Below are 27,741 nucleotides of genomic sequence, written 5' to 3' on the forward strand. Positions count from 1 at the left end.
AGGAGGAGGAAATTGAGTCTATTTAAGGAGGAAAATGAGTCCATTTAAGGAGGAAAACAGTCATTGAGTCCATTTTAAGGAGGAGGAAATTGAGCCTCTGAGAGATGAAGCATCAGAGCTAGTCTCACGTGCAGGCAGTTTTAAACCATGTTATCTGACTCCAAATAAATATATTTAAAATCTTGGGTACTTTTTTCAGTCATTAGCGGGGCCTCTGAGGAACATGAGGTGACTGGGACATGCTCTTCAGGATCAGAATCTTCTTAGGATAATCATAGGGTTTAAACATTTCATAGACAAAAGCTTTAGTCAATAAACCCAGGGAGATGCTTGGCATATTATGCAAAATTGATGAAAACTGGATGTAATTTATATTTTAAGTTTAAAAACCTAACAAGTTAGTATCTTTATGCCCAATGAAATGAAATGAAATATTAGTTACTCAGTTGTGTCCAACTCTTTTCGACCCCATGGACTGTACCCCACCAGACTCCTGTGTCCATGGGATTCTCCAGGCAAGAATACTGGAGTGGGTTACCATTTCCTTCTCCAATGAAGTAACCATTATTTATCAAGTAAGGTTCTGCTTATATAAGGGTGCCAGATTTAGCAAGTAAAAATATGCCTAGTTAAATGTGAATTTCAAACAAGTTTTTTAGATTATGTTTATCTTATACAATAGTTTCTGTAATTCATCTGGTAACCCTAATAGGACTTTTTTAATGGTTAAATGCATCATTGCATTAAAAACAAGGAGAAAGACTGAACCTCTATTCATATGGTAAAACAGTGCACAAATTCCAGATGCAGCAAAAATCCAAACTTCTCTCTAGGACTTGGTACTTTAATGAAATAAGAAGTTCTATGAAGTTTAAATGATCACCCATAAAAATATTCAAGCAGCTTTGACTTTTTTTTTTTTAATGTCATTTTAGAACACATGAAAAGGCCATGTAAACAGCAGAGCCCATATCTTCTGGACTAGATGACAGACTGGTGGTCTCAGCCAGAGCAGAATACTGAAAACAGACATTTGTCTGGATCGAACATTGCTGTACGTGAACCACCAATGTCCCCAACAAGACAGAGAAGCCCAGTGGCATCCTGGGCTTCATATGCCCATGACCTCTGGGTGCCCTGATGCAGGGCCCCACGGTGCAGGGGTCAGTATTTGGGGAGGGGGGCTGATCTCAGCGTTCACTGACGTCCAGTGAGAAAACCAAACTGGAGACTGTCCCATCAACCCCCTCTTTGTACAAATCAGGAATGGTTGGGCCTCTACTCTGTCTTAATATTACATTTAATAATGTGCAAAATGCGCTGCCTGCTTCACAAGGCTGCTTTGAGAATGAAGAGAGGCAGCAAGCATGAAACCGTGGTATCTGATGGAATAATTGTTATAAACTGAGTATGTCAGGCCTTGAAGGAAATGTAAAGATGGTCTACACCATACATCTCACCTCAGAGCTGAGGTTAAATGCCTCTCCAATTAGCACAGAGAGGAGCCAAGGCTGAGGCAGGGCCACGCCCCTGGTTCCCAGGCCGTGGCCCTTCCCACCTCCTCGTGTCTCCTGAGGCGCGGGCACAACGGCCCATCCTGACTGCAGTCTGACACAAGGCGCTCAGTGTGGAGTTTCAGGGAGGCAAAGGTGGTGAGGCGAAAGGAGAAAGGCGCATCAAATAGAAACGAAAGCAGTCCCGGCATTGGCAGTAGGAAAAGCAGGTTACCACCCTGGTTGTCCACCATCAGAACCACCATAGGAACTGCTCCCATTTCCAGTTTGGCACCCTTTACATCATTCACTTAGCGGTCCTCAGTTGGACTCACGGCAGGACTGTCGAAGTTCTCAGTTCTGCCATCCCTCAGGACTTAAAGGGACCTAGGGAAAGGGACGAGCCCTTCCTCCTCCAGCAGAACACGCCTGTGCCGGCATGGAAATGTCTGCATCACTTTTACAAGAGATCCTTCCCTCTGTCTCTCTCAGTCATGTCCAACTCTCCACAACCCCATGGACTGTAGCCCGCCAGGCTCCTCTATCCATGGGATTCTCCCAGCACGAATTCTGGAATGGGTTGCCATGCCCTCCTCCAGGGGATCTTCCCAACCCAGGGGTCAAACCCATGTTACCTGCATTAGCAGGGGGATTCTTTTACCACTGAGCCACCTGGGAAGCTCTAAGGGATCCTTATCAAGTACTGAGTATGTTTTATGTACTCAGAGCTGATTAAGAAGCACTTGGTCAAAAGATCATTTCAAAATCCATTCCCTCAGGGACACGGCAGAGAACCCTCTTTAGCCTGCTTCCCCATGGATGGGTGGACAGGTAGCTGGATGAATTGAAGGGAAAAATGACAAAACATCCCCTGAGTAGCTACATCTGTGCCAAGGATGGTGCTGGGCGTCTTCAAGATGAGCCAGATGGTGCTGGCTCATCTCAATCCTAGAATACTGTGCGAACAACTGCCATCATCTCTAGCATAGGAAGGAACTGAGGCTCGCAGAAGCTGAGGGGGTTTTCAGGGTCTGCAGAGCTGAGATCTGAACCCAAGTCTTCTGAGAGCAAACCCAGTGTAGAGCAACACGAGATGTGCTGATGTAAGCCAACCTTGTCTTAAAGTAAGGCTGTCATGAGGCTTCCCTTCCTATCATGTGAAGAACGGAAAACACCATTTGCATCATGGAAAAGATCTCGAAAACCAAACAAGGAGCCAGGAAGATATGAGAGTATGGTTGGTTTGAAAGAGAAACTGAAGGAGCCTTGACCTCGACAGAAAAGGAGCTGTTTGGCCAGGCAAAAAGCCAGAAAGGTAAAGAAAGGATGAAGGGACGGCCGCAGGAGGAAGGAGGACAAGGAACCGGGTGTCATTTGTCCACGATGTGAAAGAAGACTTTGCGGCAAGATTAGGGAAAGACAGCCAGTTAGTCCTGAGTAAAGCCAGTGGGATGTGATGCCCAGGCACCAACCTAGTACGTGCCTGGTTATCGATGTATACAGCTTTAAGAAACAACAGGCGAGATCCGCCTTCCAAGTGACACATAAAATGAGGCTGAGGATCTAGCTCTCCCGGCCGAGCTGGAGAAGTCAGAGCTCCCTGGGCCATGACTCCAGGGAGCACACGGGGTTGACCTGCATTCCGCCTGCCATCCAAACGGGCTCTCCTCGCACAGGGAAGACAAAGTCACACAAAATTAAAGCCCAGACACTGGCACGTCAGAAACAAACCCAGCCCTCTTCACCGAGGTATCAACCTTGTTTTAAGAAACAGAAAAGTAGCGAGAGATCTTTCATTGTTGTTAAAACTGGGATACTCTTTCTAAGAATTTAAGGATCACTGATTAAAATATGATTTAAAAACTATGGAAAACGTTAAAACAGCCACTCAAAGCAGGGTGTCCCGATATTGCTATGTAGGATAACTGGGTGATATGTGTGGACTCATTTCAGGGCGTGCAGTTTAAAGGACGATTGCTTTGCATCAGGCTGGAAGGCACTTGGGGGATCCCGCTTTACAATTCAACAGGACACTCCCAGGGCCCACACTCTGCTTTTCAGCAAAGGGTCCATTGTGAGCAGACCCACAAGCCGGGCTGGAAATGAAAATGACAAAGCCGGGCTGTCTGAGCATCTCGGCGGGGGCGGGGCGCCTCGCCCACCACCGCAGGCCGCGGCCCAGACTGGGGGGAGTGGAGAAAGGGCCCCTTCCTCACCGCGGCCAGGGGCGCTCAAGAAGTGCCCCGGTCCTCTCCAAAGGCGGCTCCCCCATCGGCCGCAGGGCCCGGGCGCCTCCCTCCGCCCCGCGGGGCCTGCACTCCCGGGGCCCCCTTCGGGCCCCCAGCCGGGGCCTCACACGCTCACCGGGGCTGCCAGGGCCGCGTCCGCCCTTTGTTGTCCTTGTGTCCCGTCAGCGGGTCCGGCGCGACTGGCCCCGCAGCCGCGCTGGTCCAGGCCCCGAGCCGGTGCCGCAGTCAGCAGCCCGCCCTCCCCTCCCGCACGCATGCTTTTTTTTTTTAATTTAAAGAGATAGAACCATCCCCAACCTCGGGTGTCGATAATGCTGCACCAGGCGGCCTGCTGGCTTGGGCTGGTGACACAGACCACAGAGAGCCCGCTGTCCCTTCTCTTCTGACTGCAGAGCTTCATTCGGAGGGAGGCACGGCTGCAGGAGGTCATCTCCGCTGGACCCAGGGAGACCTAGGGCCTCAGTTGCCTTAGACAAGTCTTTAGTGGGTGGCATATTCCCACGGAAAACGGAGAGTCCTTGTCCATGTCCAGTCTGGAAATCCTGTAATTTACTACAATCACCTAGAAAAATACCAGCTGCATACTTGCTGCTAAAACGCAATAAATACACCATGTGTGCCTTGCAGGTTCTAGCTCACAAAGTGGTTTCTGTATTTTATTTGGATTTGAGTAGGAGATCCCAGAGGTTAAAAAAAAAAAAGCATTCACTCATAATACTTTGTAAATTGTGAAATGCTCTCCAGCTGTCAGAGGCGCTATGTTTTCATTGTTACTGCCAGTTGAGTATTAAAAATACTGTAACAATAGATCAGATAGGATCTATCTCCTTTCTTCCTACAAGAGGGGCATGTGAAATCCCAGGAAAGTCTGTGTTTATAGACCGCCCTCCCCTCCGTGCCTTGGGTGGGTGCACTATGCTCCTCCGTCCAGGTTCATCCAGGTTCCATGTGGACCAGCCCACGTCCCCAGTGGGATCTGCATTGGAGGATTATCTGGGCGCAGATGGAGCGTCTAAGCTCCGGGCTGCTTTACCCCAAAGGAAAATTGCTAACTCAGCTCAGCAAAGTCTAGAACTCTCCCCGGGGGAGACCGAGCAGGCCCCCAGTGCCAGAATCAGCCCAGAGCAAAGCCACCTGCCTCTCTGCAAAGCAGCCGCGTGCAAGCTGCCCTCAGGACACCAAACTGCCCGCAGGGAGTCCTTGGCAATCTTCGCCTCACGGAGTCGTATGTGTGCATAGTGTCCTAGGACTTGGTAGGGAGTGTTTCGTCCTAGCATAATCACCAGGTAAGGACAGAGGACAGGCTCCTATCGGGGGAAAACTTGTCTGGGGAACCCTTTTCCCCTGATTCTCACTGTGGTGCCGTGTGGGCCACCAGTCACCTCTGGAGGTAAGCCTGACCCCCCAGTTCTTTTTTTGTTTTATTAATTGGAGGATAATTGCTTTATAATATTGTGTTGGTTTCTGCCATACAACATGAATCAGCCCTAGGCACACAAATGTCCCCTCCCTCTGAAAAGTCCCTCCCACCTCCCACCAGATTCCATCCCTCTAGGTTGTCACAGAGCTCCATGGGTTATACAGCGAATTTCCACAGGCTCTCGTTTTGTACATGAGAGTATGTTTAGTGTGCATGCTTCCATGCTACGCTCTCCATTCGTCCCCCTGTCTCCTTCCCCCACTGTGTCCACACATCTGTTCTCTATGTCTGCGTCTCCGCTGCTGCCCTGCAAATGGGTTCATCAGTACCATCTTTCTAGATTCCATATGCATATGTTAATATACAATATTCACTCTGTATAACAGGCTCTAGGTTCATTCACCTCATTTGAACTGACTCAAATGCCTTCCTTTTATTGGCTGAATAATGTTCCCTCAGTACCAACAGCATCATTTCCATGGTCACAAGATGAATGAAGCCACATGGACCTTAGGTAGGTGCTGGGAAAATCTTCAATTGCTTGTTCACCTAGGATGATCATCTGCCCATAACTTTGAACTGTTAGATAAGCTCTAAGTGTTTGTAACTCCCCACTCCCCCACCTGCCAAGGAAAAGGGGTCCCTAAGAAGATGGATTTCTTTTGCATCAGGTAGGAGGGTGGGGACCCAAGTAGCAGAAGCTCAGAGGTGAGCCCAGTCGTACTGACCTAGCTAGAAAGTCCCCAGGAGCCAGGATCCAAGGAGAGGGAGAGCTGAGTGGATGAGGGGAGCCAAGAGAGAGCTGGAGGGGGCCAGGCACGGAGAGTGGAGCCGAGTGTTTCTACGAGGATGGAGGCTTTGGGGAGAGACTTAGAGAGTGAATTTCCAGGAAGCTGTGCTGTGTGCAACTCCTGCAGCGTCGTTCTGTCCTGCCTCCCTGAAGCAGGAGGAAACCTTTGGTGAGACTGTCCCATCTCTCCTTACCCTCTGCAGCGGGTTTGGGATCCCTCAGAACCTGCCACAGTACTGAGTCAGCGCTGGGAGCAAGAAGACACTGGGGTGTCAGAGACGTTTCTGCAGGGGATGTAGAGTCTGTCCCCAGGGGCTGGAGACCCCCAGGCAAGGACTGCCCTGTGCTGTGGCCTCCTCCCGGGGACCCCTGCCCCTAAGCAAGTCCCTCCTGCCCTCTGACCTCTGTCTCTCCTTCTGTGTCAGTGTGGCCACCACCAGGAACAGGCTTTCTCCACCCCGGGCCTGGTGGTGGTGGTTTAGTTGCTGCTGTTGCTGCTAAATCACTTCAGTTGTGTCCGACTCTGTGCGACCCCATAGACGGCAGCCCACCAGGCGCCGCCTTCCCTGGGATTCTCCAGGCAAGAATACTGGAGTGGGTTGCCATTTCCTCCACCAGGGGATCTTCCCTACCCAGGGGTTGAACCCAGGCCTCCCACATTGTAGGCAGATTCTTTACCGACTAAGCCACCAGAGAAGCCCCAGCTGTTTCTTTGTATGTGTGTATACGCGCGCGCGCAAGTGCGTGTGTGTGCTGTGTGTGTTTAATTGCTCAGTTGTGTCCAATTTCTTTGCTGTCTCTCAAATAGATTCTTTATTCATCAAAACTTGCTCTTCAGAGCAGGTGTAGACAGGAATCAGGGTCCTGGGCTCTGCCTGCCATCTGTCTGCACAAGTGCAATCAGTTACGCCAAGTCTCAGATTTTGTGCCATCACTCATCCAGTGATAGTTTTGCAATCAAATGACAACACCTAGATTTTTTTTTTCTTAAATGACAGTTATTGCCTTATGCCAATTAGCCAGGCAATGTGGGTTTATTTTAGAAAATATGACAAATATAACCCATTATCCTACCATCTAACATAACTGCTCTTCATCATTTGATATATTTCATATATGTTGTTGTTTAGTCACTAAATCGTGTCTGACTCTTTGTGACCCCATGGACTGTAGCCCTCCAGGCTCCTCTGTCCTTGGAATTCTCCAGGCAAGAATACTGGAGTGGGTTGCCATTTCTTCCTCCAGGGAACTCCCTGACCCAGGGATCAAACTCGCGTCTCTTGCATGTCTTGCCTTGGCAGGAGGATTCTTTACCACTGAGTCACCTGGGAAGCCATATTTCATCTATATACACACACGCACATATAAATGTTGTATCTGGTTTTCCAACTTAAATTATGCTAATAGTTCCCTCTTTTATTCTTTGAGAACATGTTTGTAATGCCTGCATCATAGTGCTTTTTACAGTGATAATATAACTTAATCAGTTGATTCTCTATTGTTGGATTTCAGGTTGCCATACATAGTTTTCAGAAAGGTTAAACCATTCCCCCACCTGCTCACACTACATAAAAGGGCCCAGTGGAATCCCGGTTATGCAGAATCCACCTGAAGAAGTTTCAACACCTCCATGAGCTTCAAGTGTCATGACATTTACAGATGATTCCATGTGGTTTTACGCCCATGCTACAGGTTAGGTTCCTGTACCCATGTGGGTCAAGTGCACAACCTCCAACCCCACTGTCCAGATTCACCAGCTATAAACTTTATACGTTCAGTTAAAATGTTGAATTCCTGGTACGTTCATCATGTTTGGATGTTGTTGTCAGAGGGTTTAGACTGTGTCGTAAACATGTTAAGAAATCGAAGGCTTCCAGATAATTAGTGATCATGGATCTCCTGCATTCAGGTCCATGACTGACTGTTGGTGCACACAGGTCAGAGGTCAACAGGTCTCCACCTCACCTCAAGCTGACTCCTTGAAATGGCATACAAAAGTGTTCTCTGGAGCCACCCTTGCCCAGAACCAGAAGGCTTAGCCAGAGGGGAAGCTGTGGCCACTTGTCTGGGGCTTTTAAGGAGCTGGCACCACCACCCTCTGGCTTCTTCTCCTGGAAGACTCCCAGACGAGGCTCTCACCATGGTCCACTTTTCTCTCCAGCCACATCTTGGGGCCCAACCCCTCTGCCCACATGGCCTGCATGGCCGAACTCAAAGTTCTTTAAGTGTCAGATGTGTGTTGACTCGGAAACAGTCGCTCAGCCTAAGAGCTGTCTGCGCCATCTCGGCACCTGCTCATACTTTTGGAGTCTTAGCTGGCATGTCCTTGTCCCAGAATCTGCTAGGTCATCTGTGTACATGGCCAGGCTCTCTCGTCTCAACAGCTGCTTTCGGCAGCTTAGCAAGCAGGCCTGGCTTCCCAGGGGGTGCTAGTGGTAAAAAATCTGCCTGCAATGCAGGTGACACAAAAGACAGAGTTTCGATCCCTTGGAGAAGGAAATGGCAAGCCCACTCCAATATTCTTGCCTGGAGAATCTCATAGACAGAGGGGCCTGGTGGGCTACAGTCCATGGGGTTGCAAAGAGTCAGGCACAAGTGAGCAACTGAGCACACAGATGGCTTCAACCTTGTAACTGAGTCAGGGTCTAATAAAGTCACCTGTGCTTTTGACCTTCTGTTTCTTCATCTGTGAAATGGGAATACTGCCGTCCAGTGTGGGAGTAGGCAGTCCTCGGCATACAGTTAATAATCTCTAGCTCTTCAAATCGTAGAAGTTATTAGTTTTGTATATTTCCTGCTTTAAGACACTTTCCCAGTTTGAGAATTATTACTTAAGACATGGGAGTAAGACACCTGCCCTTAAAAACTACTATGTCAGCTCAGGTCAACTTCAGAAAATCCCCGGTTACATTTCTAAGAGCAGCAGAATGTTGCCTTGACAAGTCCTAAGAGGGACATGCAGCCCCTGAGCTATGAGCGTGTGGGGAGCTTTGGACACAGCCAACCGATCCATGACCCTGTGATCACATGGGCCCCAGGGAAGCAGCACCACCCACCTAGGGGTCCTTTCAGGTCCCCACAGCCTCGGGCCATGGTGGGCATCTGGGCGTGTGGCTGGACATCTGTCCATAGCTGGACAGCAGGGACTGAGGCAGAGCACATTTCTTTCTCAGGCAGCCAATTTTTAAGGAAGGCTGATTATCCCATTTCATCAGATGCATTTATAATGGCTTTTATCAACTTCTCTACTGTGGGATATTTCAGATATATCCAGATACAGCTATAAATCTTTTGTTTGCATTTAGAATGATTCTTTTATGCTATATTCTTTGACGTTAATAGTAGATCAGACAGAATGGACATGTTTAAAGCATCATGTCTATATGTGCCTGCGTACCCAGTGGTGTCTCAGTCTTTGCGACCCCATGGACTGTAGCCCGCCAGGCTCCTCTGTTCATTGGATTCTCCAGGCAAGAATACTAGAGTGGGTTGCCATTTCCTCCTCCAGGGGATCTTCCCGACCCAGGGATTGAACCCAAGTCTCCTGTATCTCCTGCATTGGCAGGCAGTTTCTTTACCACTTAGCTACCTATTGTGCTTAGTTACCCAGTCGTGTCCAACTCTTGCGACCCCATAGACTGTAGCCTGCCAGGCTCCTCTGTCCACAGGATTCTCCAGGCAACCAGTTGCCACATTGGCCTCCAGGAAGACTTTACCAGCTGACAGTCCCACCAGCAGGGGGTGAGAAGAACCACATTTATTTCTGGATGCACTGGAATCCAGGTGTTCCGCAGGACTTACTAGATATGAGGACGTCGTGGAGGACTTCGTGAAGGTGCTGCACCCTATCCCCTCCCCCACCAGGGAAGGGCCCCACACAGTGACGGGGGGCGATGGAGCAGGATGAGAAAGAACACGGTAGCTGTGTTCAGGCCCCCACTTTCCGCCTCCCACGCGGGGCCTGGCAACGTGACTTGTCTTCAGGCGTCAGTGTCCTTGAATGTAAAACGGGTGACAACAGAGCCTGCATGCATGAAGAGCTGTGCACATCACCAGGCCCAGCTCCCCACGAATGTTAGCCAGATAGTATTCTACCAGCGCCACCTATCCGCCTAGAGCAGCTGCTCTCCTCAGAGGCCCTCGATGGGGTCTGGTGACATGTGTCAGCCCAGGGCCAGCTGCCTTGGGTCACGGGTGACGTGATTCAGCGAATCCTCGGCCGCAAGGCTGGGCAAATGGCGGTATAAGCTCACCTCGGATCTGGGCGTGGAATGTGGAGAGGGTGGCCTGGGGACACTCGGCCCCGCTCGGTGATACACAAACAGCTGCAGCATCCGAGGAGCAAAGAGAAGCTGGATGCAAGGCCAGCTCCACCCGCACGGCCCCCGCCCAGGGCCCCCTCCAGACCACACGTCCATTTAGCACAGGAATTTGGAACTGGGAGATGGAGCTAGGAAGCCAGTGAGCGATGAATGTGAGACAAACAGGTGTACTTGTAAGAGAAGCAAGGAGGGCAGTGTGCAGCCTGGACTGTGAGACAGCAGAGGCTGTGCTTCAGGAGAGGAGGCGGGATGAGAGAGGGAAGCAGGTGCAGGAAGAGGAAGGTTTCCCTCGACAGGGAGTCGGGAATCCTAGGAAGGAGCCTTGTGCTTGGCGATGCTCCAGCTTCAGTCTCCAGCAACCTCTGTCTCCGATCCTCACGAGACCTCTGAAGCCTACTTAAGGCCCTTTTATCTGAGCCACGTCGACGTTCCTGGCAACTGGAGGAGACCTGACTCGAGCAATTTCAATCTGTATTGACAGTTTTTATTGACTCTTATAAAATATTTCCCTAAGTTAGCTATGCTCTCAATACATAGTTTTTAATGGCTAAATAATGTTTTGTAGTATGGATACATTGTATTGTTGCTGTTCAGTTGCTCAGTCCTGTCAGACTCTTTGTGACCCCATGCAGTGCAGCACACCAGGCTTCCCTGTCCTTCAGTATCTCCCAGAGTTTGCTCAAACTCTTGTCCATTGAGTCGGTGATGGCACCCAACCATGTCATCCTCTATCGTCCCCTTCTCCTCCTGCCCTCAATCTTTTCCTCCATCAGGGGGAAAGAGTAGGCTCTTTGCATGCCACAAAGTCAATTACTGCTAATGCTATTAAAATAAATCCCAGGGAACTAAGAAATGATCCAGGTGATCCAGGATGAGCTTCAGTGTTTAAGAATCCTTTTACCCATTAGATGTGGCAATACACACACACACACACACACACCCCAGAACTGACTGTGGAGATATCTAGCATAGTATGCCTTCAAGAACGATTCCTTGAGTGCTGCTTTCCTAACTGAACCCATTACAGATGTTCTTACGAAGACACGGGGCTACTTTCCAGCCTCCATCCCCATCCCACCATTGTAACCCATGTCATACCTAGTCCTACCTGACCTTAGCTGTGGGACAAGGAAATCTAGGCCACCATGGAGTCCAGCTGAGCTTTGGACTAGGTGCACAGAAGCAGCACTTATGCCTAAACCCTAAATCTGTCTTTTCTTTCTAATGGATCTCCTAGATTGAAAGAACATAAAGTACCATGTTGTTCTTTCTAAAGCAGAAATGGAATCACTGACGCAGTGGACATGAGTTTGAGCAAGTTCCAGGAGTTGGTGATGGACAGGGAGGCCTGGAGTGCTGCAGTCCATGGGGTCGCAAAGGGTCGGACACCACCGAGCAACTGAACTGAACTGAACTGAATGGCATCAGCTCAAAAATTGGCACCGATGCTTGGTAAAACCTCAGGCCAAGAGAGGAACGTGGTCACCACCCCCCATTTCTAGATAGAATATTACCACTGCTTTTGTGGGTTTGGAGAGTATTTGGGGAAAAAGCCCATCACGCTCCCTCATGCAAACTTCACCCACACAGTAATGTGAAAGTCCTCCCGTTTCTCCTCTTTCCCACCTAAACAGGATAGTTAGCTTTTCCAGCTGGGCTTCTCCCAAGCCACTAAATTCATGCCAGTCCTCCCATGAAATTCCACCCACCCAGTTTTAACAAATGCACAAGGGAGAAAACCCACAGCATAATTAAAGCAGCAGGACCATCTCTGAACACAAGGGAGCCCTTCTTTGTGTGCTTTGCCATATTTTTTCCAGTGATGTAGCTAAATCTCTTATGAGATAAGAGACAACAACAATTTCTAGCTCTTATTTAGGGTTACTTAGGAATGATTGTAATCCCCTCAGGACAAAGGTTAGTTCTGAAAAAACTTGAGATGAAGTGTGTAAAACATGAAGCGTGTTTCACAAATAAAACACTGTCTTTTGCTGGAACGTCAAGTAAATATAAAGGCCTGGTGAACAGAATACACCGGGCTGTGACAGACACCAGTTCAAGTTTGATCTTCTTGACCCCACGTGAGTCCATCCCCGCTCTGCCATTGCTCTTATCTAAAACGTGGTGTTAGAGATGAGGGGCTGCGTCCTGCATCTGGGTTAGCTGCACTCTGTATCAGCGACGCCTCCCTCATTAAGTTAATGAGAAGATGAAGAGAAGTTTGTGACGCACCTGCAATAAAAGTGGTCTTAATTGAGGAAAAAAAGAAAAAGACTTTTCCCGCCACCTTACTGAGGGTTTAATTGCTCTCCCTGCTACTCCCCTTGCTGAATTACTGCCTGGATGTGTCTCAGCTGCCCTTTACTTTTTTGCTCAGCATGGTGTTTCTTAAGAGGGCTTCCCCAGTGGCTCAAATGGTAAAGAATCTGCCTGCAGTGTGGGAGACTCGGGTTCGATCCCTGGGTCAGAAAGGTCCCCTGGAGAAAGGCATGGCAACCCACTCCAGTATTCTCACCTGGGAAATCCTATGGGCAGAAGAGCCTGGCGGGCTACAGACCCCCATGGGGGTCACAAAAGTATCGGACACAACTGAAGCGGCTAGGCACACAAGCATGTGTTTAATAAATAGGCATTTTTGAACACTGTAAACATTTAAAAGTTGGAAGATTTCATGTACCATCCAGGTTTCTGGCTTCTCCTGACTGGAGGGCAATCTGAGGATACATGCCCCGTGTTCTCAAAGGACCGATGATGCAGGACAGCCCTGACCAGGAGGGGCGCCCCGCTGTGCAGGGTCGAGTTGGCTTCAGTTCACGAGAGGACCCCAAAGTGCATCTGTACACAACACCATCGGATGTGCATGGGGACCTCGTTGGTGGAGGGCCAGGGGCTCTGCGTTTCCCATTCCCTCCCACCTCACCGCAAACCTCACGATGAAAGCAGCGTACATCCAAGGGCACGGGCGCTCACAGAGGGCAGGTCCACTGCCACTGACACCTGCCCAGTGCCCAGCGGAGAGCAGAGGTAGCGTCCACGCCTCCCCTGCCAGGACACATGTGAGTCAGGCCCTGTGACCCTGTGAGTCAGGCCCCAAGAAGGGCCCTCCCCTGTTTGCTCACCCCAACAGAAGGAGGCTGAGTTCCATTCAAAAGCAAATGTGTGTGAAGTGGTCTGCTGTTCCCTTCTCCAGTGGACCACGCTTTGTCAGAACTCTCTGCCATGATCCATCTGTCTTGGGTGGCCCCATAAGGCATGGCTCGTATTTTCACTGAGACAAGGCTGCGGTCCATGTGATCAGATCGGTTAGTTTCCTGTGGTTGTGGTTTCCAGTCTGTCTGCCCTCTGGTGGAGAAGGATAAGAGGCTTCTGGAAGCTTCCTGATGGGAGAGACTGACTGAGGGGGAAACTGGGTCTTGTTCTGATGGGCGGGGCCATGGTCAGTAAATCTTTAATCCAGTTTTCTGCGGATGGGTGGGGCTGTGTTCCCTCCCTCTTGTTTGACCTGAGGCCAAACTATGGTGGAGGTAATGAAGGTAATGGTTCAGTTCAGTCGCTCAGTCGTGTCCGACTCTTTGCAACCCCATGAATCTCAGCACGCCAGGACTCCCTGTCCATCACCAACTCCCGGAGTTCACTCAGACGCACATACATCGAGTCAGTGATGCCATCCAGCCATCTCATTCTCTGTCGTCCCCTTCTCCTCCTGCCCCCAAACCCTCCCAGCATCAGAGTCTTTTCCAATGAGTCAACTCTTCTCATGAGGTGGCCAAAGTACTGGAGTTTCAGCTTTAGCATCATTTCTTCCAAAGAAATCCCAGGGTTGATCTCCTTCAGAATGGACTGGTTGGATCTCCTTGCAGTCCAAGGGACTCTCAAGAGTCTTCTCCAACACCACAGTTCAAAAGCATCAATTCTTCGGCACTCAGCTTTCTTCACAGTCCAACTTTGACATCCATACATGACCACAGGAAAAACCATAGCCTTGACTAGACAGACCTTAGTCGGCAAAGTAATGTCTCTGCTTTTGAATATGCTATTTAGGTTGGTCATAACTTTTCTTCCAAGAAGTAAGCGTCTTTTAATTTCATGGCTGCAATCACCAACTGCAGTAATTTTGGAGCAAAAAAAAAAAAGTCTGCCACTGTTTCCACTGTTTCCCCATCTATTTCCCATGAAGTGATGGGACCAGATGCCATGATCTTCATTTTCTGAATGTTGAGCTTAAGCCAACTTTTTCACTCTCCACTTTCACTTTCATCAAGAGGCTCTTTAGTTCCTCTTCACTTTCTGCCATAAGGGGGGTGTCATCTGCATATCTGAGGTTATTGATATTTCTCCCAGCAATCTTGATTCCAGCTTGTGTTTCTTCCAGCCCAGCGTTTCTCACGATGTACTCTACATAGAAGTTATATAAGCAGGGTGACAATATACAGCCTTGACGTACTTCTTTTCCTATTTGGAACCAGTCTGTTGTTCCATGTCCAGTTCTAACTGTTGCTTCCTGACCTGCATATAGGTTTCTCAAGAGGCAGGTCAGGTGATCTGGTATTCCCATCTCTTGAAGAATTTTCCATAGTTTGTTGTGATCCACACAGTCAAAGGCTTTGGCACAGTCAATAAACCAGAAATAGATGTTTTTCTGGAACTCTCTCGCATTTTCAATGGTGCAACGGATGTTGGCAATTGGATCTCTGGTTCCTCTGCCTTTTCTAAAACCAGCTTGAGCATCTGGAAGTTCACGGTTCACGTATTGCTGAAGCCTGGCTTAGAGAATTTTGAGCATTACTTTACCACCGTGTGAGGTGAGTGCAATTGTGCGGTAGTTTGAGCATTTTTTGGCATTGCCTTTCTTTGGGATAGGAATGAAAACTGACCTTTTCTAGTCCTGTGGCCACTGCTGAGTTTTCCAAATTTGCTGGCATATTGAGTGCAGCATTTCACAGCATCATCTTTCAGGATTTGAAATAGCTCAACTGGAATTCCATCACCTCCTCTAGCTTTGTTAGTAGTGATGCTTTCTAAGGCCTACTTGACCTCACATTCCAGGATGTCTGACTCTAGGTGAGTGATCACACCATTGTGATTATCTGGGTCATGAAGATCTTTTTGGTGCAATTCTTCTGTGTATTCTTGCCACCTCTTCTTAATATCTTCTGCTTCTGTTAGGTCCATACCATTTCTGTCCTTTATTGATCCCATCTTTGCATGAAATATTCCCTTGGTATCTCTAATTTTCTTGAAAAGAGATCTCTAGTCTTTCCCATTCTGTTCTTTTCCTCTATTTTTTTGCATTGATCGCTGAGGAAGGTTTTCTTATCTCTTCTAGCTATTCTTTGGAACTCTGCATTCAGATGCTTATATCTTTCCTTTTCTCCTTTGCTTTTCACTTATCTTCTTTTCACAGCTATTTGTAAGGCCTCCCCACACAGCCATTTTGCTTTTTTGCATTTCTTTTCCATGAGGGTGGTCTTGATCCCTGTCTCCTGTACAATGTCATGAACCTCATTCCATAGTTCATCAGGTCCTCTATCTATCAGATCTAGTCCCTTAAATCTATTTCTCACTTCCACTGTATAATCATAACTGATTTGATTTAGGCCATACCTGAATGGTCTAGTGGTTTTCCCTACTTTCTTCAATTTAAGGCTGAATTTGGTAATAAGGAGTTCATGATCTGAGCCACAGTCAGCTCCTGGTCTTATTTTTGTTGACTGTATAGAGCTTCTCCATCTTTGGCTGCAAAGAACATAATCAATCTGATTTCGGTGTTGACCATCTGGTGATGGCCATGTGTAGAGTCTTCTCCTGTGTTGTTGGAAGAGGGTGTTTGCTATGACCAGTGCATTTTCTTGGCAAAACTCTATTAGTCTTTGACCTGTTTCATTCCGTATTCCAAGGCCAAATTTGTCTGTTACGCCACGTGTTTCTTGACTTCCTACTTTTGCATTCCAGTCCCGTATAATGAAAAGGACATATTTTTTGGGTGTTAGTTCTAAAAGGTCTTGTAGGTCTTCATAGGACTGTTCAATTTCAACTTCTTCAGCGTTCCTGGTTGGGGCATAAACTTGGATTACTGTGATATTGAATGTTTTGCCTTGGAGATGAACAGAGATCATTCTGTCATTTTTGAGATTGCATCCAAGTACTGCATTTCAGACTCTTTTGTTGACCATGATGGCTACTCCATTTCTTCTAAGGGATTCCTGCCCACAGTAGTAGATATAATGGTCATCTGAGTTAAATTCACCCATTCCAGTCCATTTTAGTTCAAAAGGTCCCATGCTACACTCAGGAGATGGGAATACCCACCTGACCTGCCTCCTGAGAAATCTGTATTTAGGTCAAAAAGCAACAGTTAGAACTGGACATGGACCAACAGATTGGTTCCAAATCAGGAAAGGAGTGCGTCAAGGCTGCATATTGTCACCATGCTTATTTAACAGGTATATATGCAGAGTACATCATGAGAAATGCTGCACTGGATGAAGCACAAGCTGGAGTCAAGATTGCTGGGAGAAATGTCAATAACCTCAGATATGCAGATACCACCCTTATGGCAGAAAGTGAAGAATTAAAGAGCCTCTTGATGAAAGTGACAGAGGAGAGTGTAAAAGCTGGCTTAAAACTCAACATTCAGAAAACTAAGATCATGACACCGGGTCCCATCACTTCATGGTAAATAGATGGGGAAACAGTGGAAACAGTGTCAGACTTTATTTGGGGGGCTCCAAAATCACTGCAGATGGTGATTTCAGCCATGAAATTAAAAGACACTTGCTCCTTGAAAGAAAAATTATGACCAACCTAGACAGCATATTAAAAAGCAAAGACATTACTTTGCCAACAAAGGTCCGTCTGGTCAAGGCTATGGTTTTTCCAGTTGTCACGTATGGATGTGAGAGTTGGGCTATAAGGAAAGCTGAGTGCCAAAGAATTGATGCTTTTGAACTGTGGTGTTGAGGAAGACTCTTGAGAGTCCCTTGGACAGCAAGGAGATCCAACCAGTCCATCCTAAAAGAAATCAGTCCTGAATATTCATTGGAAGGACTGATGCTGAAGATGAAACTCCAGTACTTTAGCCACCTAATGTGAAGAACTGACTGACTGGAAAAGACCCTGTGCTGGGAAAGATTGAAGGCAGGAGGAGAAGGGGACGACAGAGGATGAGATGGTTGGATGACATCACCAACGTGATGGACATGAGTTTGAGTGAACTCCGGGAGTTGGTGATGGACAGGGAAGGCTGGCATGCTGCAGTCCATGTTGTCACAAAGAGTTGGTCATGACTGAATGACTAAACTGAACTGAATTAACCTTGACTGAGCGAGAGGTGTGGGTATTTGTTTCTATTTCCAGTTTCTGATGTTTGCACCTAATGCTGGAACAGTTTTGGAAATGAAATACGACCACAGGATTGTGTTCCCCTCCAATGACTCAGGGGTCAGTGGTGGTATAGACTTGGAGGCATCCCCAGGGTACCTCAGGAATGCTGAGGTGTTTTCCGTTGGCTCCTGACTGATTTCCTTTACCTTATCCCAGTTGATAGCTTTCTTTCCTGCTGCCTGGGTTCCCTTTAGGACTATATTTTTATAATGGGCCAGCACCCGTCCCCTCCCCCACACCTCCATTGTCTCCATGGTCCCAGCTGGGTCCCTTATCTGGGACTGCTTGACTCCCATCTGAAAATAGCATGACCTGCATTGTGTCTGTTCTCTGTGGCTGCTTCCTCTTGGGCTTTTGAAAAAACCGTGGCCTTTTCCTCTCTATTAGGAGCACACTGAGGAGGCTCTGGATGCTGGCCCAGGAGGTGGGATGGCCAGTATCTGTTACTGACCCCCTTGAGTCGGCCTCCACAAGTGTCCTCCTGCCACTGTCACTGGAGCCCATAGAACAAGACCAAGTTTGGTTTGGAAGCAAAGGAAAGCTTTATTGTTTGATCAAAGAGAGAAGAGTTGTGTTATTTCTGCTGTACAGCAAAGTGACTCAGTTACACACGTATGTACAATCCTGTTCGTATTCTTTTCCATTATGGTTTGTCACTGGATATGTGAGTGTGTATAGAAATCCTCCACCAGGGGAGACAGACTGGAAATCACAATCACAGAAAACTAACCAATCTGATCACATGGACCACAGCCTTATCTCCCTCAATGAAACTATGAGCCATGCCTTGTAGGGCCACCCAAGACAGATGGGTCATGGTGGAAAGTTCTGACAAAATGTGGTCCACTGGAGGAGGGAATGGAAAACCACTTCCATTTCTTGCCTTGAGGACACCATGAACAGCATGAAAAGGCAAAAAGGTATGACACTGAGAGATGAACTCCCCAGGTCGGTAGGTGCCCAATATGCTACTGGAGATCAGTGGAGAAATAACTCCAGAAAGAATGAAGAGATAGAACCAAAGCAAAAACAACACCCAGTTGTGGATGTGACGGGTGATGGAAGTAAAGTCTGATGCTGTAAAGAGCAATATTGCATAGGAACCTGGAATGTTAGGTCCATGAATCCAGGCAAATTGGAAGTGGTCAAACAGGAGATGGCAAGAGTGAACGTCGACATTACAGGAATCAGCAAACTAAAATGGACTGGAATGGGTGATTTTAACTCAGATGACCATTATATCTACTACTGCGGGCAAGAATCCCTTAGAAAATGGAGTAGCTATCATAGTCAACAAAAGAGTCTGAAATGCAGTACTTGGATTCAGTCTCAAAAACAACAGAATGATCTCTGTTCGTTTCCAAGGCAAACCATTCAATATCACAGTAATCCAAGTTTATGCCCCAACCAGTAATGCTGAAGAAGTTGAAGTCGAATGGTTCTACGACGACCTACAAGGCCTTCTAGAACTAACACCCCAAAAATATGTCCTTTTCATTATAGGGGACTGGAAAGCAAAAGTAGAAAGTCAAGAAACACCAGGGGTAATAGGCAAACTTGGCCTTGGAGTACAGAATGAAGCAGGACAAAGGCTAATAGAGTTTTGCCAAGAGAACGCACTGGTCATAGCAAACACCCTCTTTCAACAACACAAGAGAAGACTCTACACATGGACATCACCAGATGGTCAACACCGAAACCAGATTGATTATATTCTTTGCAGCCAAAGATAGAGAAGCTCTATAGAGTCAGCAAAAACAAGACTGGGAGCTGACTGTGGCTCAGATCATGAACTCCTTATTGCCAAATTCAGACTTAAATTGAAGAAAGTAGGGAAAACCACTAGACCATTCAGGTATGACCTAAATCAAATCCCTTATGATTATACAGTGGAAGTGACAAATAGATTCAAAGGATTAGATCTGATAGAGTGCCTGAAGATCTATGGGTAGAGGTTCATGACATTGTACAGGAGGCAGTGATCAAGACCATCCCCAAGAAAAAGAAATGCAAAAACGCAAAATGGTTGTCTGGGGAGGCCTTACAAATAGCTGAGAAAAGAAGAGAAGCAAAAGGCAAAGAAGAAAAGGAAAGATATACCCATTAGAATGCAGAGTTCCAAATACTAGCAAGGAGAGATAAGAAAGCCTTCCTCAGCAAACAATGCAAAGACATAGAGGAAAACAATAGAATGGGAAAGACTAGAGATCTCTTCAAGAAAATGAGAGATACCAAGGGAACATTTCATGCAAAGATAGGCACAATAAAGGACAGAAATGGTATGGACCTAACAGAAGCAGAAGATATTAAGAAGAGGTGGCAAGAATACACAGAAGAACTATACAAAACAGATCTTCATGACTCAGATAATCGCAATGGAGTGATCACTCACATAGAGCCAGACATCCTGGAATGTGAAGTCAAGTGGGCCTTAGGAAGCATCACCATGAACAAAGCTAGCGGAGGTGATGGAATTCCAGTTGAGCTTATTTCAAGTCCTAAAAGATGATGCTGTGAAAGTGCTGCACTCAATATGCCAGCAAATTTGGAAAGCTCAGCAGTGGCCACAGGACTGGAAAAGGTCAGTTTTCATTCCTATCCCAAAGAAAGGCAATGCCAAAGAATGCTCAAACTACCACACAATTGCACTCATCTCACATGCTAGCAAAGGAATGCTCAAAATCCTCCAAGCCAGGCTTCAACAGCATGTGAATCATGAACTTCCAGATGTTCAAACTGGATTTAGAAAAGGCAGAGGAACCAGAGATCAAATTGCCAACATCCATTGGATCATCAAAAAAGCGAGAGAGTTCCAAAGAAACATCTATTTCTGCTTTATTGACTATGTCAAAGCCTTTGACTGTGTGGATCACAACAAACTATGGAAAATTCTTCAGGAGATGGGAATACCAGACCACCTGGCCTGCCTCCTGAGAAATCTGTATGCAGGTCAAGAAGCAACAGTCAGAACTGGACATGGACCAACAGACTGGTTCCAAATCAGGAAAGGAGTATGTCAAGGCTGTATATTGTCACCCTGCTTATTTAACTTATATGCAGAGTACATCATGCAAAATGCCAGGCTGAATGAAGTACAAGCTGGAATGAAGATTGCCGGGAGAAATATCAATAACCTCAGATACACAGATATCACCACACTTATGACGGAAAGTGAAGAAGAACTAAAGAGACTTGTGATGAAAGTGAAAGAGGAGAGTTAAAAAGTTGACTTAAAACTCAACATTTAGAAAACAAAGATCATGACATCGGGTCCCATCACTTCATGGCAATTAGATGGGGAAACAATGGAAACAGTGTCAGACTTTATTTTTGGGGCTCCAAAATCACTGCAGATGGTGACTGTAGCCATGAAACTAAAAGACACTTGCTCCTTGGAAGTAAAGTTATGACCAACGTAGACAGCATATTAGAAAGCAGAGACATTACTTTGCCAACAAAGGTCCATCTAGTCAAAGCTTTGGTTTTCCCAGTAGTCATGTGTGGATGTGAGAGTTGTATAAAGTATAAAGAAAGCTGAGCGCTGAAGAATCGTTGCTTTTGAACTATGGTGTTGAGGAAGACTACTGATAGTCCCTTGGACTGCAAGGAGGTCCAACCAGTCCATCCTAAAGGAAATCAGTCCTGAATATTCATTGGAAGGACTGATGCTGAAGATGAAACTCCAATATTTTGGCCACCTGATGTAAAGAACTGACTTCTTGGGAAAGACACTCATGCTGGGAATGACTGAAGGTGGGAGGAGAAGGGGATGACAGAGGATGAGATGGTGGGATGGCATCACCGACGTGACGGACATGAGTTTGAGTAAGCTCCGGGGGTTGATGATGGACAGGGAAGCCTGGCACCCTGCAGTTCATGGGGTCGCAGAGTCGGACACGACTGAGCGACTGAACTGAACTGAACTGTGTTATACAGTAAGATCTTGTTTATTCATTCTGTACATAATAGCCTGCATCTGCTTACCCCAACTTCCGACTTCAATAAAAATAAATAAATAAATAAATTTTTAAATAATGGAGAGGCTAGAGCTCCTAGCGTAGAGCACCTGCTTCCTGCACAGGCTGAGGCAGGGTTGCTTTCTGGGTCTCCTCGGCATGGAGGGGGCAGGGTGCTCGCTGGGGTCGGCACAGCTGAGATGTTAGGCTCCAGTCCCATTGCCCGGGCAGCCTCTCTGCACAGGGCCCGTCACAGCGGCCATGTTGGGTTCTGTGTTGCGGGCGGGGCTTCTGCACTCTACCCGCCCCACTCCTTCCCAGTGTGAGCCAGTGACTCTAGACTAAGCACAGAGGAAAAGGAAAGGTTAGGCTGTATTTTATTGCCCAGATTCTGTCTTTAGTTCCCGGAAATTGTTAGCAGGCCTCGCCGTGACAGGGCTGCTCTTCCTGACTTGGTGGGTGAGCCTCTGGTCTGGAGGCAGCCGAGCCAGGAGGTGAGGACCCGACGAGAAGGCCACCCAGAGGCTCCAAGCATGGCCTGGGAGCTCTTCCGGTGCTGGTCCCATGGGGAGGGAGGCTGACTCTCCAGGGGGGCTGAGAAACACCCCGCTTCTTGTCCTCCAAGCAAGAGGGACTCCGTTGGCTGCTAGTCTTCCCAAGCTGCTGACTCTGGGGTCTCTCCATTGTACTTGGCCACCAGTCTATCTGGCGAGTGCTGGTGGATTAGTCCGTGTGTCTCTACTGACGTTGGAGGCAGCTGTACTGATATCCAAGGTTCCAGCCCTCATTTCCCCAGAGTCCTGGGCACCAACACCCTTGGTGACTCTGTTTCCAACCACAGGGGGGCGCAGTGGCATCGTTAGAAAGAGTCCCACATCAGAGGTGCTTTGACACAGGGTGTGGGGAAAAGACCCTCAGTTTGTGGAAATTATTCTGATACAGATCCCAAGGGGTTTGCTCAAAACAGAGCCTGTTCCAATCTCCTCATTTCGCAAATGAGAAAAGGAAGGCCCGAAAGTGCTAGGACTCAGCCTCCCATGGTGCAACGCAGGCTGGCGGGCCACCCGTCCTCCAGGCTCCCACAGGTAATGCAGCCCAGGACCCACCCAGGGCCCAGGGCAAGGCAGAGGCCACTCACAGCAGGAAGGTTCAGGGACCATAGCCCAACTGTGTGCAGTGGGGAACTGTCCAGGAGACCTCAGACCGCAGCCCCACTGTGTGCAGTGGGCATCTGCCCAGGAGACCTCAGGGACCACAGCCCCACTGTGCACAGTGGAGACTTGCCCAGGAGACCTCAGGGACACCAGCCCCACTGTGTGCAGTATAGAACTGCCCAGGAGACCTCAGGGACCACAGCCCCACTCTGTGCAGTGGAGACCTGCCCAGGAGACCTCAGGGACACCAGCCCCACTGTGTGCAGTGGGGAACTGCCCAGGAGACCTCAGACCTCAGCCCACTGTGTGCAGTGGGGAACTGCCCAGGAGACCTCAGGGACCACAGCCCCACTGCGTGCAGTGAAGAACTAACTTCCCAGAAGACCTCAGAAACTACAGCCCGACTGTGTGCAGTGGAAACTTGCCCAGGAGACTTCAGGGACACCAGCCCCACTGTGTGCAGAGTGGAACTGCCCAGGAGACCTCAGACCACAGCCCACTGTGTGCAGTGGAGACTTGTCCAGGAGACCTCAGGGACCCCAGCCCCACTGTGTGCAGTGGAAAACTGCCCAGGAGACCTCAGCATCACTTCCAGATTAGAGGAATTGTGATGTCATGGGAAATCAAGGTGTGCACAGCACCCCAGAGACGGTGGTGGAAGCACCTGGAGTCAGAAGGGCTTCCCTGGCTGCCGCTGCACCTGTGACCACCCTCCAGTACCTGCCTGGCTGCCGTGTTTGCTCAGAGAGCTCCTTCACCTCCAAGCAGAGTTGATGAGCTATATCTGTTCTGGAGCCATGTCTGTCTGACCGAGGATCCAATGTAAATGGTTATTAGGACAAGGCAGTGCAAGGCAGCCTGCACACCCAGGGCCCCGCATGCACAGCTTGGGTGGCTGATGCAGGACACTGTTGAAGGGAACCCACTGTGGATGGACCCCAGGACTGATCATGTGGGCCAGCGTGTCTCTAACATCCAGGCAAATCTACATTTTAAAATCTTATTTACAGTTTGCTGTATTTAGTCATGATTGTTCTAACTTCACTGCTGTTGTCTGCGTAATCTTGTTAACTGTATTTTCTTAGATATACTTTGTGTACCTTTCCAGGGTAACGCACTAAATAAAGAAAAGAACTTGAGAAACTAAAGCTTCTAAGAATGAGTCATTCCCTGGTTATCAAACCTAATCCTGTGCCAGCATGGATGCCGTGTTCACGGTTAACCTCATAGAGAAGCAAGCTATTCCTCTCTCATTTCTTTAAAGAGGGTGCAGTCCATTTCTTCCAGGGCAAATAATCTAAAACAAAGACAATTTAGCTGGATGATAAAAGATAGTTATGGACTTCCCTGGTGGTGCAGAGGATGAGAATCTGCGTGCCAATGCTGGGGATACTGCCTACAGACACAGGTTCCCAGTTCGTGGTCCAGGAAGATTCCACACGCCTGGAAGCTACTACCGCGTGCATGCTCTAGAGTCCGAGAGCAACAGTTACTGAGTCCACGTGCTGCAGCTACTGAAGCCCACGCAGGTGGAGCCTGTGCTTCACAAGAGAAGGCACTAAGGAGAAACCCAGGCACTGCAGCTAGAGAAAGCCCTCATGTGGCAACAAAGATCTAGCGCAGCCAAATATTTCTAAATGTTCTTAAAAATAGTTATGCTTTATCATTTCTACAAATCCTGCCCTTCTCCAGAGGGGTCTTGAAAAAATTTACCCAAAAAAAGCATATGATAGACCCATGAAAGGGAGAATGAGATAGGAGGAAAAGCTACAGCAAATACAATAATATTAACACGTAACATTGTTTCTATAATTGAATTCAAAACATGACTGAGCTTTCTGGAGGCCAAAGCAAAAGTGGAAACAAGAGAAATATGTAAAGCAGCAGACAGAAAAATGTGATTTTTTACAGATTTATTATCCTCCAAACCAAATCTAAAAAGAATTGGTGTATGTAAGGATGGCTTTAAGTGAAGAAATGGTGGACAGTATCCTCCAAAAGAGTTTCTGCACAAACTAAAGGGGGTAAGAATTATATTCCAGCACAACCCAGAAAAGTAATCAATCCCCAGAAAGGCTAGGTCAACCTGAGAGAGCTTGTGAAGAAAAAACTCAGAATTCCAGCAAATGGAGGCATGGGATTTAGGTGCCAGTTTTTCCTACGTCCTTGTGCCTGGAGTCAGGTGTGGATGCTGAAAACAGCTTGTTCCCATATAATCTCAGATGGGATTGGTCAAAACAGGAGCCTGCAAGAATTCAGCATCTCCAATTTGAAATTATCCGTATAGATGCTTTTCATGGGCCGTGTGTCTGGCCCCTTAACAAGTACTGGGGCTCACATGCCAGGTTATTTAAGCATGTCCTCTGGCATTTCCGTGTGCCAACAGGGGACATCAAAACCATACATGTGTGATACAGCTTGATTTCATCATTTCACCTCTGGACTGAATTTTGAGCAGATGTGCATAGCTGTCTTTTTTTTTTTTTTTTAAGTTAAAAAGCAACGAAAAATGCTGTGGTTTTGAAATTAAGTGAGCCCTTGAAAAATATCAGCTTTGTTTGGCTTCAGGGTTTGTTTTTCCTATACTCTAAGTTTCTCTTCTTGGCAGCAAAATATCTGATTGAAAACTCAGCACGCCCACTGCCTCCCCACTCTAAAAAAAAAGATCTGTGGAAAGTTTTCACTGAGAGAAGTTTTCAGTTTGATTTTATTTTTAAATGATGGTCATTTAATCTCTTAAGCATTTGTCATAAATTAATCAAGTAACACCCATGTATTATTTCTAATGTGTCTAGTAGTACTCTGAGCTACTATGTGTGTGTATATATATATATATCGATTTTTCCTTTTCACATGAATGTCACAGTCTTGTTGGAGAGGAGAAACTGAAACACACGATACATTTAGAGGACTAGTTAGGACTGCTGCTGCTGCTGCTAAGTCACTTCAGTCGTGTCCGACTCTGTGCCACCCCATAGACGGCAGCCCGCTAGGCTCATCTGTCCCTGGGATTCTCCAGGCAAGAATACTGGAGCGGGTTGCCATTTCCTTCTCCATACATGTCAAATCATCAAAGAAGGAGGAATCACTGTGGGAAGGAGTGATCTGGGAAGAATTTGGGGTCTTTCGTTATGCAATTATTCCTCATACCTAAGAAAATGAAAAATATCTGAGTACTTTCCTGCTCTCAGCCCATCTTCAATCTGAAAAATATCCAGATCCAAATCTCTTTCCCAAGTTCCACTCCTTGCCTCCTACTAGATTTTTTTTTTTTTAATCTTTGCTAAAACGCTGAAGGCCAAATAAGAGCAAGAGAATCCCGCCTGTGGATCAGACACTGCGAACTGCTCAGAAGGCAGTCAGCTCCAGAGCTCATCATCTCACAGGGGGATTCCTGAGCACAGTCTCTCATTCCGCACCACCCCCACCCGATCCTCCCTTGGCGACCTTCCACTCCAACATCATCTTTTGTGCAGAGAAGCCGGCACGCTTCTCATCAGTGTTAATCCTGCTCTCAGCCAGGTGTGTAGATGAGCCCCCAGGACGAGCAGTCTGTCAGAGGGCTTCCCGCCCGGGCTTCTCACAGGTGGGACACTGGCCGAATCACTGATACAAACTGGCACTTGAGGCAGACGACTATAGTCTTCATAACTGTGGTCTTGTCTGAACAGTCACTTCATCAAAAACGTGACAGCAGAGAAGACATCCCTACTTCTCCCCTTTGTTGTTCAGTCGCTCAGTTGTGTCCAACTGTGCCACCCCATGGACTGCAGCACACCCAGCTTCCCCATCCCTCACCATCTCCTGGAGCTTGCTCAAACTCATGTCCATCGAGTTGGTGATGCCATCCAACCATCTCACCCCGCTTCTCTGTCCCCCGCTTCTCCTCCTGCCCTCCATCTTTCCCAGCATCAGGGTCTTTCCCAGTGAGTCAGTTCTTTGCATCAGATGGCCAGAGCATTGGAGTTTCAGCTTCTCTCCTCTCCTGGTATATTTTTATTTTCTCAGACTTTAGTGATCACTGTTGAGGAAAGGAGTAATCTTGGGAATTACTAAAGCAACATGCTGATGGCTTTCAGGTGGGATGTTTCACATATTTCCAGTATAAGAGATCAAGACAGACACTGACTGGCCCTCACTTGCTCAGCAAACCTTTATCTCACACGGGCTGTAACCTGGTTCTAGGCAACGTGGAGAGGATGTGAACAAAGGGTCCTGCCCTCTGGATGGTCACTGTTTTATAGATTGTCTCGGGTAGCAGGAAGGAATGTCTCAGAGAGGGTGGCCTTTGAACTGAATCAGTATTTAAAAATAAATTGGTCAGTAGAATTGGAGGGAGGGAGGGAAGGATGGTTTTGGAAGATGGACCTTTCAGAAAAAGCAATTAACTTGAGCCAAGGCAAGGGCACAAAAAAGTCAGCGCCTTGGGAGAATTTCAGAACATTGTGCATGACTGAGTAGACGAGCCCGAGAGGGGCTTTGAAAGTGCGGCTGGAGAGGTAATGAGGGGCCACCGCGCATGCCGCACAAAGGGCTTCTCATGCCCCACAAAGGAATCCGGATTTTTTTTTTTTTCCTTTAGGCATAAGGGAGTCATTGAAGGGTTTCAAACAGGCAGCGATGTAATCAGATTTACTCTTTGGAAATAAGACCTCCTGATTAGTTAATGAGCTCGTATTTCTTTTCTTGCATGTAAACCATTGTTTTATTGTTTGGTCTTTAGACTCTATTTTTGATTGAAATAACAAAGTGGCTGGAGTTAAGAGGCTGTGCCACTTAACCTTCCGAAGTCTCGGTTTCATCTGCTTTTAAAAATAGTGGTGATATTATCTGCTTTACCACTGAGTTTGGGGTAAGAGTGAAGTGAGATGAAGGCAGAGAAACTGGCTGGAGGTACTATAGTTATCAGTCTGCCTTCTAGACTCTTATCAGTTAGCCAGTACCAAGCAGGTTACAGATCAATTCATATTTATT

At 47.4% G+C, this 27,741-nt stretch overlaps 1 protein-coding gene across 2 annotated transcripts in view; it reads right to left on the reverse strand.

Annotated features, from left to right (window-relative positions):
- Nucleotides 1-3,981, reverse strand: part of SACS (sacsin molecular chaperone) — an 81,390-nt gene extending 77,409 nt beyond the window's left edge. For both annotated transcript variants that reach the window (XM_018056556.1, XM_018056555.1), the window contains exon 1: nucleotides 3,858-3,981. The gene's annotated coding sequence lies outside the window, so the exon portion shown is untranslated. The remainder of the gene's footprint in view (nucleotides 1-3,857) is intronic.

Source organism: Capra hircus, chromosome 12 (assembly GCF_001704415.2).
Source record: "Capra hircus breed San Clemente chromosome 12, ASM170441v1, whole genome shotgun sequence".
Classification (NCBI taxonomy): Eukaryota; Metazoa; Chordata; class Mammalia; order Artiodactyla; family Bovidae; genus Capra; species Capra hircus.